Consider the following 15,067-nt stretch of genomic DNA (forward strand, 5'->3'; position numbering starts at 1 on the left):
AACCCTAATCCTAATCCAAAATCTAACCCTCAGCCTCACCCTAATCCCTAACCCACACCCTTGCCTTAACCCTCACCCAAACTGTAACACTCTCCCTTATCTTAACCCTCACCCTCAGCCTAACCCTCAACTTTAAACTTACCATCACCCTCATCCTAACCCTCACCCTATCCCTAAACCTCATCCTAACTTTCAAGCTATCCGTAACCCTAACCATCACCCTAAACCTAACCCTCACCCTCACCCTCACCCTAGCCCTCACCCTAATCCTAATCCTAACCCTAACCATCATCCTAAACCTCATTCTAACCCTAAACCTAACCATCACCCTAAAACTAACCCTCACCCTCAACCTCACCATCAGACTAAAACTATTCATAAACCTAATCCTAACCCTAAACCTGAACCTCAAACTAACCCTCACCCTAATCCTAACCCTAAGACTAAACCTAACCTTAACCCTAACCCTAACCCTCCCCCATCCCTAACACTAACCCTAACCCTAACCCTAACACCAACACTCACACTTATTCTAACCCTAAACTTCATCTTAACCCTAACTCTAACTCTCACCCTCACCCTCACCCTAACCCTCACCCTAAATCTAACCCTAAGCCTAAGCCAAACCGTAACCCTAAACCTCACATTCACAGTCACACTAACCCTAATCCTAACCCTAACTCTATCCCTAAACCTCAACCTAACCCTCACCCTCACCCTAAGGCTAAAACTAACCCTAAACCTAACGCTCACCCTAAACCTAAACCTCACCCTAACTCTAATCGTAACCCTAATCCTCATCCCCACACTCACCCTCAGCCTAACCCTCAGCCTCAACCTAAGCCTAACCCTAACACTAACCCTAACTCTAACCCTAAATCTCACCCTCACCCTAACCCTATCTCTAACCCTAACCCTAAACCTCACCCTAACCCTAACCCTCACCCGCACCCTCACCCTCACCTTAACTCTAACCCTAACCCTAACAATAACACTAACCCTAACCCTAACCATCACCCTAACCCTAATCCTCACACTCACCTTCACCCAAAGGTTACCCAGAGCCTAAGCGTAACCCTTACCCGAACCCTCACCCTCACCCTACCCTAATCCTAACTCTAACCCTATCCATAAACCTCAAACTAACACTTTCCCTCACCCTCAATCTCGGCAGAAGCCTAAGCCTAAGCCTTACAGAACTCTAACACTCACCCTAACCCTCACCCTAACCCTAACCATAACACTAACTCTAACTCTAACCTTAAACCTCACCCTCACACTAAGCCTAACTCTAACCCTAACTTTAAACCTAAACCTCACCTTAACCCTAAGCCTAACCCTCACCCTCACCCTCACTGTAAATGTAACCCTAAACATAACCGTGACAATAACCCTAACCCTAAACCTAAACCTCACCCTAACCATAACCCTCAACATAAACCTAACCCTCAATCTAACCCTCACACTCACCCTAACCCTAACCCTAACCCTCACCCTAACCCTCACCCTAACCCTAATCCTCACCCTTACCATAAACATCACTCTAACATTAACCCTCACCTTTACGCTTACCGTCACCCTCACCCGAACCCTAACCTTCATGCTAACCCTCACCCTAAACGTAACCCTAACCATCACCCTAACCCTAAACCTCACCCTCAACCTCCGCCTCAGCCTAACCCTAATCCTAACCCTAAACCACATCCTAACCCTCAAGCTAACTATAACACTAACCATCTCTTTAAACCTAATCTTCATCTCCACCCTCATCATCAGCCTAAACCTAAGCCTAAGCCTAAACCTAACCCTAACCCTAACCATCACTTTAACCCTAACCCTAACACTAACACTAACCCTAAACCTAAACCTCACCCTCACCCTAAACCAAACCCTAACCCTAAACCTAAGCCTAGCCCTAACTTTAACCCTCACACTCACTCTCAAGCTAAACCTAATCCTAAACCTAACCCTATCCCTAAACCTAACCCTCACACTAACCCTCAACCTAAGCCTAACTGTAACCCTAAACCTCACCCTCACCTTCATCCTAAACGTAAACCTAAAGCTAACAACAACAATAACCCTAACACTAACCCTAACCCTCACCCGAACACTTAACCTCACCCTAACCCTAAACCTCACCCTCACTCTCATCCTAGCCCTCACCCTAAACCTTAATTCTAACCCTTTCCCTCACCCTAACCCTAACCCTTATAAACAATCTAACCCTCACCCTCACCCTAACACCTAACCCTCACCCTTACCCTAACCCTCACCCTAACCCTAACCCTCAACCTTAACTTAACCCTCACACTTAGCCTAACCCTCAACTTTACCCTTACCATCATCCTCACCCTAACCCTCAGCCTATCCCTAAACCTCAGGCTAACCTTCAACCTAACCGTCACCCTAAACATCACCCAAACCCTAACCCTCACCCTCAACCTCACCCTCATCCTAACCATCACCCTAATAATAACCCTAACCATCACCCGAACCCTTATCCTCACCCCCACCATCACCCTCAGCCTAACCCTGAACCTAAGCCTAAGCCTAAACCTAACCTTCACACTCACCCTCACCGTAACCCTAATCCTAAACCTAACATTAACCCTAATCCTAAACCTCAACCTAACACTCACCCTAACCCTAATCCTCCCCCTAACCCTCCCTCTAACCCTAACTCTAACCCTAAACCTCACCCTCACACTAACCCTAATACTCACCCTAACCCTAAACCTAATCCTAACCCTAACCCTCACACTTACCCTCATCCTAACCCTAATCCTAACCCTAAGCTTTCCCTAAACCTCAACTTAACCCTCACCCTCACCATAAGACTAGCACTAACCCTAACACTAACCCTAACCCTAACCCTCGCCCTAACCCTCCCAATAACCGTAACTCTAACCCTAAACATCTGCCTCATCCTAAGCATAACCCTAACCCTCACCCTCACCCTCACCCTCTTGCTCGGCCTAAGCCTAAGCCTAAGCCTAAGACTAATCCTGACCCTCACACTCACCCTCACCCTAACCCTAACCGTAATACTAACCCTAACCCTAACTCTCACACTAACCCTCACCCTAATGCTAACTCTAAGCCTAAACTTCATCCTCACCCTAACCCTAACCCTCCCCCTCCCCCTCCCCCTCCGACTAACATTAAGCCTAACCCTAACACCAACCCTAACCCTAACACTAACCCAAAATCTCACCATAACCCTAACCCTAACCCTCACCTTCACCCAAGCCAATACCCAAAACCTAAGCTTAAGCCTAACCTTCACTCTAACCCTAACATCAACACTCACCCTAACTGTAAACCTGACACTAACCCTCACCTTAACCCTAAGCCTAATCCTAACCCTAACACTAAGCCTCACCCCCACACTAAACCTCACACTAACCCTAACCCTAACAGTAACCCTAACCCTAACCCTCAACTTCACCCTAGCCCTCACCCAAACCCTAACCCTCATCCTCATCCTAAACCTCACACTAAACCAAACACTAACCCTCAATCTAACCCTCACCCTCACCCTAACCCTAATCCGAACCCTCACCCTTAACATAACCCTCACCCTCAGCCTAACCCTCACCTTTACTCTTATTGTCACACCCATTCTAAACCTCACCCTAATCCTAACCCACATCCTAACCCTCACCCTAACCATAATCCTAACCATCACCCTAACCCTAATGCTCACCCTCAACTTCAGCCTCAGCCTAATCCTAAGCCTAAACCTAACCCTAAACTTCACACTCATCCTAGCCCTCAAGCCTAAACCTAATCCTAACCCAAAGCTTCATGCTAAATCTCAACCTAACCATAACCGGAATCATCACTCTAAACCTAATCCTCATCCCCACCCTCACCCTCAGCCTAACCTAAGCCTAAGCCTAACCCTAACCCTAATCCTCACACTAACCCTCACCCTAATCCTAATCCTAACCCTAACCCTAAACCTAAACCTAAACCTCAACCTAACCCTCACCCTAACACTAACACTAACCCTCAACCTCACCTTAGTCCTCACCCAAAACCTCACCCCCAACTTAACCCTCACCCTCTCTCTAACCCGAACCCTAAATCTCACCCTAACCCTACCCCTACCCCTAACCCTAAACCTCACCCTAACCCTAACACTAACACTCCCCCTCACCCTAGCTCTCACCCTAATCCAAATTGTAACCCTAACCCTCATCCTAACCTTCATCATAATCCTAACGCTAACCCTCACACTAACCCTAAAACTAATTCTAACCCTCAACCAAACCTTAACCCTGACCCTCACCATAACCCTAAACCTAACCCTCACCCTAACCCTAAACCTAACCCGAAACCTAAATCTCACCATAACCCCAACCCTAACACTCACCCTCACACTTGCCCTCATCCTAATCCTAATCCTAACCCTAACCCTCATGCTAACCCTCAACCTAACCCTAACCCTTACTCTATACCTAGCCCTAATCTTAAATCTCAACCTAACGCTAAACCTAAACCTCACCCTAACCCTAACCCTAACCCTCACCAGCATGCTAGCCCTCACGCTAAACCTAATCCTAAACCTAACCCTCATCCTAACCCTCACCCTAACCCTAACCCTAACCCTCATTCTAACCCTAACCCTCACCTTCACCCTCAGCCTAACCCTAAGCCTAACCCTAACCATAACCCTCACACTCACCCTCACACAAACCCTAATCTTAAACCTAACCCTATACCTAACACTAACCCTCACCCTAACCCACATCCTATCCCTAACACTAACACTAACACTAACCATCCCCCTAAACCTATACCTCACCCTAACCCTAACACTAATCCTCAACTTCAACCTAGCCCTCAACCTAACCGTAACCCTCATCCTCACCATAAACCTCACACTAACCCTAACACTAATCCTCAATCTAACACTCACCCTCAAGCTCACCCTAACCCTAACCCTCACCTTAACATTAACTCTAACCCTAAACCTCACTCTCACCCTCACCCTAACACTCACCCTCACCCTCACCCTCAGCCTATCCCTAAGCCTAACCCTAACCCTAACCCTAACACTCACACTCACCCTCACCCTAACCCTAATCCTAATCCTAACCCTAAACCTAACCCTCACCCTAAACTTAACCCTCACCCTAACCCTAACCCTAACACTAACCCTAACCTTAAACCTCACCCTATCCCTCACCCTAACCATAACTGTAACGCTAAACCTCCTCCCCCTCCCCCTAACCCTAACCCTAAACATCACCCTCACCTTAGCCCTCACACTAAACCTAATCCTAAACTTAACCCTCATCCTAACCCTCACCATAACCTTAAACCTAACCCCCACCCTAACCCTATCATTCACCCTTAACCTCACCCTTCGCCTAACCCTAAAACTAATCCTAAGCCACACACTCTCCCTCAACCTAACCCTAAATCTAACCCTTACCCTAACCGTAACCCTCACCATCAAACTCACCCTTAGCCTAACCCTAAGCCTAACCCTATACATAACCCTAACCCACACACTCACCCTCAACCTAAACCTAATCCTAACCCTAAACCTAACGTGAACCCTAACCCTCACCCTAACCCTAACCCTAAACCTAACCCGAACCCTAAACCTCAGCGTAACCCTAACCCTAACCCTCACCCTCACCCTAGCCCTCATCCTAACCCTAATCCTAACTGTAACCCTCATGATAACCCTCACCCTAACCCTAACACTAACCCTCACCCTCAACCTAACCCTAATCCAAACCCTCAACCTAACCCTAAACCTCACCCTCACCATAACCCTAACCCTATCCCTCAACCTATCCCTAAACCTAACCCTAACGCTAAACCTCGCCCTAACCCTAACCCTAACACTCACCCTCACACTAGCACTCACTCTAACCCTAATCCTAACCTTAACTCACATCCTAACCCTCAATCTAAACCTAAACCTAACCCTCACCCTAACCCTAACTCTCAACCTTAACCTCACCCTTAGCCTAACCCTAAGCCTAAACCTAAACCTAAACCTAACCCATACACTCACCTTCAACCTAACCCTCAACCTAACCCTCACCCTAACCCTAACCTTCACCCTCAACCTCACCCTTAGCCTAACCCTAAGCCTAACCCTATACATAACCCTAACCATATACATAACCCTAAACCACACACTCACCATCACCCTAACCCTAATACTAACCCTAACTCTAACACTAACCCTCACATTCACTGTAAGAGTAACCCTAACCCAAACCCTAACAATAACCCTAACCCTAACTCTAACACTCACCCTAATCAAAATACTCACCCTAACCCTAACGCTCTCCCTAAAAGTTACCCTCACCTTTACACTAACCCTAACCCTAACATTAACCCTCACATTAATCTTAACCCTCAACCAAACCCTAAATCTCACCCTAACCCTAACCCTCACCCTCACTCTAGCCCTCACCCTAATCCTAATTCTAACATTAACCCTAACCCAAACACTTAACCCTAACCCTTACCCTTATCTTAACCCTCACCCACAGCCTAAACCTCACCTTTACGCTTAACATCACCTTCACCGTAACACTAAGCCTAACCCTAACCCTCATCCTAAACCTCACCCTAAACTTAACCCTACCCATCACACTAACCCTAACCCTCACCCTCAACCTCACCCTCAGACTAACAATAAGCCTAAGCCTAAACCTAAACCTAACCCTTAACATCACCCTAGACCTCACCCTAACCCTAATCCTAACCCTAACCCTCATCCTAACCCTCAACCTAACCCTAACCCTAACCATCACCCAAACCCTAATCCGCACACCCAACCTCACCCTCAGCCTAACCTAAGCCTAAAACTAAACCTCACACTCACCGTCACCCTAACCCTAATCCTAACCCTAACCCTAACCATAACCCTTAACCTCAATCTAACCCTCACCCTATCCCTAACCCTAACACTAACCCTAACCCTAACGCTCCCACTAACACTAACTCTAACCCTAAACCTCACACTCATCCTAACCCTAACCCTCACCTCACCCTAACCGTAAGCCTAACCTCAACTGTACCCTCACCCACACCCTCACTGTTACTCTAACCCTAACCCTAACAATAACACTAATCCTAACCCTAAACCTAACCCTAACACTAATCCTAGCCCTAACCTGACGCTCAGTCTCACCCTCACTGCAAACGTAAACATAACCATAACAGTAAAAATAATTGTAACCGTAACCCTCATCCTAATCCTAACGCTCACCCTAACACTCATCCTACCCCTAATACTCACCCTAACCCTAACCCTCACCCTCACCATAACCCTAACCCTCATCCTCACCCTCACCCTCACCCTAACACTTGACCTCACCCTAACCCTAATCCTAACCCTAATCCTCAACCTAACACTAAACTAACCCTAAACATAACCCTCACACTAACTCTAATCTTAACACTAATCCTTAACCTAACCCTAACCCTCACCCTAACCCTCAGCTGAAACCTAAGCCTAACCCTAACCCTAAACCTCACCCTCACACTTGCCCTCACCATAACCCTAACTGTAACACTAAACCTAACCCTAACACTCCCAGTAAACCTAACCGTAAACCTAACTCTAAACCTAAACCTCACCCTCACTCTAATCCTAACCCTAACCCTAAACCTAAACTTAACCCTCACCCTCACCCTCACCCTAATGCTAACCCTAACCCTCAGACTCACCCTAACCCTAACCCTAACCCTAACCCTCATCCTAACCCTAAACTAACCCTCAGCCTAATCTTCATCCTAACACTAATCCTAACTCTAACCCACACCCTATCTTTAACCCTAAACCTAACCCTCAACCATACCCTAACCCTCAACCTCATCCTCAACCTCACCCTCACCCTCACCCTAACCCTCACCCTCACCCTCACCCTAACCATAATCATAAACCTAACCCTCACACTAAACCTAACTCTGACACTCACCCTCACCCTATGCCTAACCCTACACTAAAGCGTAATCCTAAACCTAACTCTCACTCTCACCCTCACTCTAAACTTAAACCTTACCCTAACTCTAAACCTAACCCTCACCATAACCATAACCCTAAACCTCACCATAACCGTAACACTAAGCCTAACCCTAATCCTCACTCTAAACCTACCATTAACCATAATGCTATCCCTAATTCTCACCCTCAGCCTAAACCTCACTCTAACCCTTACCCTAAACCTCACGCTAACCCTAATCTTAACACTAAACCTCACCCTAACCCTCACCCTAACATTAAACCTAAACCTAACCCTCACCCTAATGCTCACCCTAACCCATAACCTAACCCTAACGCTCACCATCACCCTAACGCTCACCCTAAAACATACCTTCATCCTAAACGTAACCCTAATCCTAACACTAACCTTCACCCTCACCTGACCTAACCTGGATCCTAACCCTCACAGTAACCCGAACCCTAAATATCACGCTATCCCTAAACTTCACCTTCACCCTAAACCTCATCCTAACCCTTACCCTCACCATAACCCTAACCCTAACCCTAACACTAATCCTCACCGTAACCCTAACCCTCAACCTCACCCTAACCCTCACCCTCACCTAAAACCTCACCCTAACCCTAACCGTCAACCACACCCTAAAACTCACCCTCACCCGAAACCTACCCCTCACCCTAACCCTACCCTAACCCTCATCCTAACCCTAACTCTCACCCTAAACCTGACTCTAACCCTCAACCTAACCTTAACCCTGATCCTAAACCTCACCCTAACCATAACCCTAACACTAATGCTAACCCTAAACCTCACTCTCACCCTAACCCTCACCCTTACCCTTATCCTCACACTAACCCTAAGTCTAACCCTAATTCTCACATTAACCCTAACCCTCACCCTCACCCTAAGCCTAACCCTCACCCTATCCCTAATCCTAACCCTCATGCTATCCCTAACCCTAACCCTAAACCTCACCCTAACCCTAACCCTAACCCTAATGCTATCCCTAACCTACACCCTCACCCTAACCATCACTCTAACCCTTACCAACTCCCTAACCCTCACCCTAACGCTAACCCTAATGCTATTCCTAACCCTCACCCTAACCCTAACCATCACTCTAACCCTTACCAACACCATAACCCTCACCCTAACGCTAACCCTAACCCTAACACTAACCCTCTCCTTAACCCTCACCCTAAACCTAAGCCTAACAATAAGCCTAACCTTCACCTTAAACCTCACCCTAAAACTTCCTTCACCCGAACCCTAACGCTAACCCTCAACCTAACCCTCATCCTAACCCTAACCCTAACCCTCACCCTAACCATCATGCTAACACTCACATTAATCCTAACCCTCACTCTCAGCCTCAACCTCACCCTCAGCCTAACCCTAACCCTAAACCTAATCTAAACACTAACCCTCACCCTCACCCTCACCCTAACTCTAAGCCTATCCCTAACCAAAACCCTCACCCTAATCCTAACCCTATCCCTAACCCTCACCCTAAACCGTACCCTAATCCTAAAACTAACCCTCACCCTCACCCTAACCCTTAACCTTACCCTAACCCTCACCCTAACCCTCATCCTAACCATAACACTTACAATAACCCTCACCCTAAACTTATCCCTAAACCTAACCCAAAACCTAACCCTCACCCTCACACAAAACCTCACCCTCACTCTCACCCTAACCTTCACCCTCACCCTCAACCTAACCCTAACCATTACCGTAAACCTCACCCTAAACCTAACGCTGACACTCACCCTCAGCCTCACCCTAAAACTTACGCTAACCCTAACCCTAACCCTCACCCTAACCCTCACACTCACCCTCACCCTAACCCTAATCCCACCCTAACCCTATCCCTAAACCGCAACCTAACCCTCACCCTAAGACTAACACTAACCCTAAACCTAACCCTCACCCTAACCGTTCTCCTAACACTAAATCTAACCCTAAACCTCACCATCACTCTAAACCTAACCCTAACCCTAAACCTCACCCTAAAACTCACTCTAACCCTCACCCTCACACTCAACATAACTCTAACCCTAACCCTAAAAATAACACTAACCCTAACCCTAACCACAACCCTAACACTAACCATAACCCTCACCCTCATCCTCAACCTCACCCCAAACTTAACTCTAACCATAACAATAACAATAACAATAACCCTAACCCTATCCCTAATCCTAACCCTAACCCTCACGGTAACCCTAAACCTAAGCCTAACCCTAACCCTAAAACTTATCCTAACTCTCACCCTAAACCTAACCCTAACCCTCACCCTAACCCTAACCCTAACCCTCACCCTCACGCTTGGCCTAAGCCTAAGCCTAAACCTAAGCCGAACTCTAACCCTCACCCTAACTCTAACCCTAATCCTAACCCTAACAATGAGCCTAACCCTAAACCTAACCCTCACCCTAACCATAACCCTCAACATAATCCTAACCCTAAATCTAACCCTCACCCTCACCCTCACCTAACACTCACCCTAACCCTAACACTCACCCTTGGCGTAACCCTCAACCTAACCCTACCACTCACCTTTATACTTACCGTCACCCTCACCCTAATAACCCTAACACTAACCATCATCTTAACCCTCACCCTAACCATAATCCTAAACATCACCCTAATATTAACCCTCACCCTCACCCTCAGCCTAAACCTAAGCCTAAGCCTAAACCTAAGACTAACCCTCACACTCACCCTCACCCTAACCCTAATCCTAACCCTAACCCTATTCCTAAACCTTAACCTAACACTCAGCCTCACCCTAAGACAAACACAAACCCTAAAACTAACCCTCAAGCTAACCCTCCCACAAACCGTCACTCTACCCCTAAACTTCACCCTCAACCTAACCCTAACACTTAACCTAACCCTATTCCTCACCCTAACCCTAACCTGCACCCTCACCCTCACCCTCACCCTCACCGTAACTCTAACCCTAACCCTAACAATAACACGGACCCTAAACCTAACCCTAATCATAAACCTCACCCTCAGCCTCACCCTCATTGCAAACTTAACCCTAACCATAACACTAATAATAACCCTAAACCTAACCCTATCTCTAACCCAAAACCAAACGCAAACTCTAATCCTCATCCCCTCACACACACTCAGCCTAACCCTAACACTAACACTAACTCTAATCCTAAAACTCACCCTCACCCTAACCCTTTGTCTAACCCTAATCCTAAACCTCAACCTAACCCTAAACCTAACCCTCACCCGCACCCTCACCCTCACTGTAAATCTAACCCTAACCCTAACAATAACACGAACCTTAACCCTAACCATCACCCTAACCCTAATACTCACCCCCACCTTCACCCTCAGCCTAACCCTAAGCCTAAGCCTAACCCTAACCCTAACCCTAACACTCACCCTCACCCTAACCCTAATCTTAACCCTATCCCTAAACCTCAACCTAACACTCACCCTCACCCTAATGCTAACACTAAACCTAACCCTAGCCCTCCCCCTAACCCTCCCCCTAACCTTAAATCTAATCTGAAACCTAAACAGCACCCTAACCCTTACCCTAACCCTAACCCTAAACCTCACCCTAACCCTCACCCTCACCCTCACTCTCACCCTATCCGTAACTCTAACCCTAACCCTAACAATAACACTAACCCTAACCCTAACCCTAACATTAACCATAACCCTCACCCTCAGCCTCACCCTCACCGCAAACTTAACCCTAACCAAAACAGTAACAATAACCCTCACCCTAGCCCTCAATGTAACCCTAACCCTAAACCTAAACATAAACCTAACCCTAAAATTAACCCCAACCATAATCCTCACCCTCACCCTCACCCAAACCCAAACCCTAAACTTAATCCTCACCCTAACTCTAACCTAATCCTAAACCTAACCCTAACGCTAAACATAAACCTAACCCTAACCCTAACCCTAACCCTAAACCTCATCCTAACCCTCACCCTAAACCTAACCCTAACCCTCACCCTAACCCTAACCCTATCCCTCACCCTCATGCTCAGCTTAACCCTAAGCCTAAGCCTAAATCGAACTCTAACACTCACCATAACCCTCACCCTAACACTATCCCTAACACTAAACCTAACTAACCCTACACCTAACCCTCACCCTAAGCCTAAATCTAACACTAACCCTAATCCTAAACCTCACCGTAACCCTAACCCTAACCCTCACCCTCACCGTAAACATAACCCTAACAATAACTCTAACCCTAAACCTAACCCTCACCCTAAATATAAACCTCAACATAACCCTGACCCTCAATCTAACGCTAACCCTCACCCTAAACCTAACCCTCACCTTTACACTTACCTTCACCCTCACCAAACACTCACCCTAACCCTAACCCTCATCCTAACCCTCACCCTAACGATAACCCTAACCATCAACCTAACCCTAATCCTCACCCTCACCCTCAGCCTCAACCTAACCCGAATCCTAAGCCTAAACATAACCCTAACCCTCACCCTCACCTTCGCCCACACCGTAACCCTAATCCTAACCCAAACCCTCATCCTAACCCTCAACGTAACCTTAACCCTAACCATCACTCTAAACATAAACCTCATCCCCACCCTCACCATCAGCCTAACCCGAAGCCTAAGCCTAAACCTAAACCTAACACTAACCTTAACTCTAACCCTAAACCACACCCTCACCCTAACTCTAACCCTAAACCTAAACCTCACCCTACCCCTAACCCTACACCTCACCTTCACCGTAACCGTATCCCTAACCCTTATACTAAAAATAACCCTAACACTAACCCTCACCCTAACCATAACCCTCAACATAACCCTATCCCTCAATCTAACACTCACCCTCACCCTAACCCTAACCCTAACCCTCACCCTAAACCTCACCCTAACACTAACCCTCACCTTTCCCGTAACTCTCACCCTAACCCTAACCCTCACCTTCAAACTTACCGTCACCCTCACCCTAACACTCACCCTAACCCTAACCCTCATCCTAACCGTCACCCTAACCGTAACCCTAACCATCAGCCTAACCGTAACACTCACCCTCAGCCTCAGGCTCAACCTAAACCTAATCCTAAGCCTAACCCTAACCCTAACATTCACCCTCATCTTAGCCCTCACCGTAACCCTAATGCTAACCCTAACCCTCATCCTAACCCTCAATGTAACCATAACCCTAACCATCACTCTAAACCTAATCCTCATCCCCACCCTCACCATCAGCCTAACCCTAAGCCTAAGCCTATTCCTAACCCTAACTCTAACCCTCACTGTAACCCTAAACCTAACCCTAACCCTAATCCTCACCCTCACCCTAAACCAAAACCTAACCCTAAACATAACCCTAACCCTAACCCTAACCTTCACACTCACTCTCAACCTAACACTAATCCTAAACCTAACCCTATCCCTAACCCTAACACTCACATTAACTGACACCCCAGCTCTTACCCTAAACCCTATCCTAACCCTAACCCACATCCTACTCCTCAAACTAACCCTAAACCTAACACTCACCCTAACCCTAAACCTCACCCTCAACCTCAACCTCAGCCTAAAAGTAAGCCCAACCCTAAACCTAATCCTCACATTAACAATAACTCTAAAACTAACCCTAAAACTAAACCTAAACCTAACACTAACCCTAACCATAATCCTCACCCTCACCCTCAACCTAACCCAAACCCTCACCCTAACACTCACCCTAAACCTAACCCTAAATCTTACCCTAATCCAAACCCTAAACCTCACCCTAAGCCTAACCCTAAACCTCACGCTCACCCTCACCCTCAAAGTAAACCTAAACCTAACAATAACAATAACCCTAACACTAAACCCTAACCCTCACCCTAACTATAACCCTCACCCTAACCCTAACCCTCACCCTAATACTTACCCTCATCCTAACACTAACCCTAACCCTAACCCTAACACTCACCCTAGCCCTCACCCTAACACTAACCCTAACACTAACCCTAATCCTCACCCTCACCCTCACCCTAAACCAAACCCTAACCCTAACCTTAACCCTCATCATAACTTTCAACCTAACCCTAATTCTCCCACTCACCGTAACACTAACCCTCACACCCACCCTTTCCCTCAGCCTAACCCTTAGCCTGAGCCTAAAACCTAACCCTAACCCTCACACTAACCCTCACCCTAAGCCTAATGCTAACCCTAACTCTATCCTTAAACCTCAACCTAAACCTCACCCACATCCTAAGACTAAGACTAAACCTAAACCTAACCCTCTCCCTAACCCTCTCACTAACACTCACTCTAACTCTAACCATCGTCCTCAACATAACCCTAACCCTAAACCTCACCCTAAACATCCCCCTAACCCTCACCCTAACCCTAACCCTAACCCTCACCCTCACGCTGGGCCTAAGCCTATTCCTAACCCTAAACCTAACCCAAAGTCTAAACCTCACCCTAACCCGCACCCTAAACCTAACCATAACAATCACCCTAACTCTAACCCTAAACCTCACCCTCACCCTAAGCCTAACTCTAACCCTAACCCTAAACCTAAAACTCAACCTAACCCTAACCCTAACCTTCACCCTCACCCTCACCGTAACTGTAACCCTAACCTTAACCCTAACACTAACCCTAACCCTAAACCTAACCCTCACCCTAACCATAACACTCAACATAACCCTAACCCTCAATCAAAGCCTCACCCTCACCCTAAACCTAACCCTAATCCTCACACTAATCCTAACCCTCACCCTTATTGTAACCCTCACCCTAACCCTAACCCTCATCCTAACCCTCACCCTAACCCTAACCCTAACCATCATGCTAACCCTAACCCTCATCCTCACCCTCAGCCTCAGCCTAACCCTAATCCTAAGCCTAACACTCACCCTAACCCTCATCCTCACCTTAGCCCACACCGTAACCCTAACCCTAACCCTAACCCTCATCCTAATCCTCAATGTAACCATAACCCTAACCATCAGTCTAACCTAATTTCATCACCACCCTCACCATCAGCCTAACCCTAAGCCTAAGCCTAACCCTAACACTAACACTCACCCTAAACCAAACCCTAACCCT

This window comes from Dipodomys merriami, unplaced genomic scaffold, assembly GCF_024711535.1.
Source record: "Dipodomys merriami isolate MVZ:Mamm:240054 unplaced genomic scaffold, mDipMer1.0.p SCAF_73, whole genome shotgun sequence".
Classification (NCBI taxonomy): Eukaryota; Metazoa; Chordata; class Mammalia; order Rodentia; family Heteromyidae; genus Dipodomys; species Dipodomys merriami.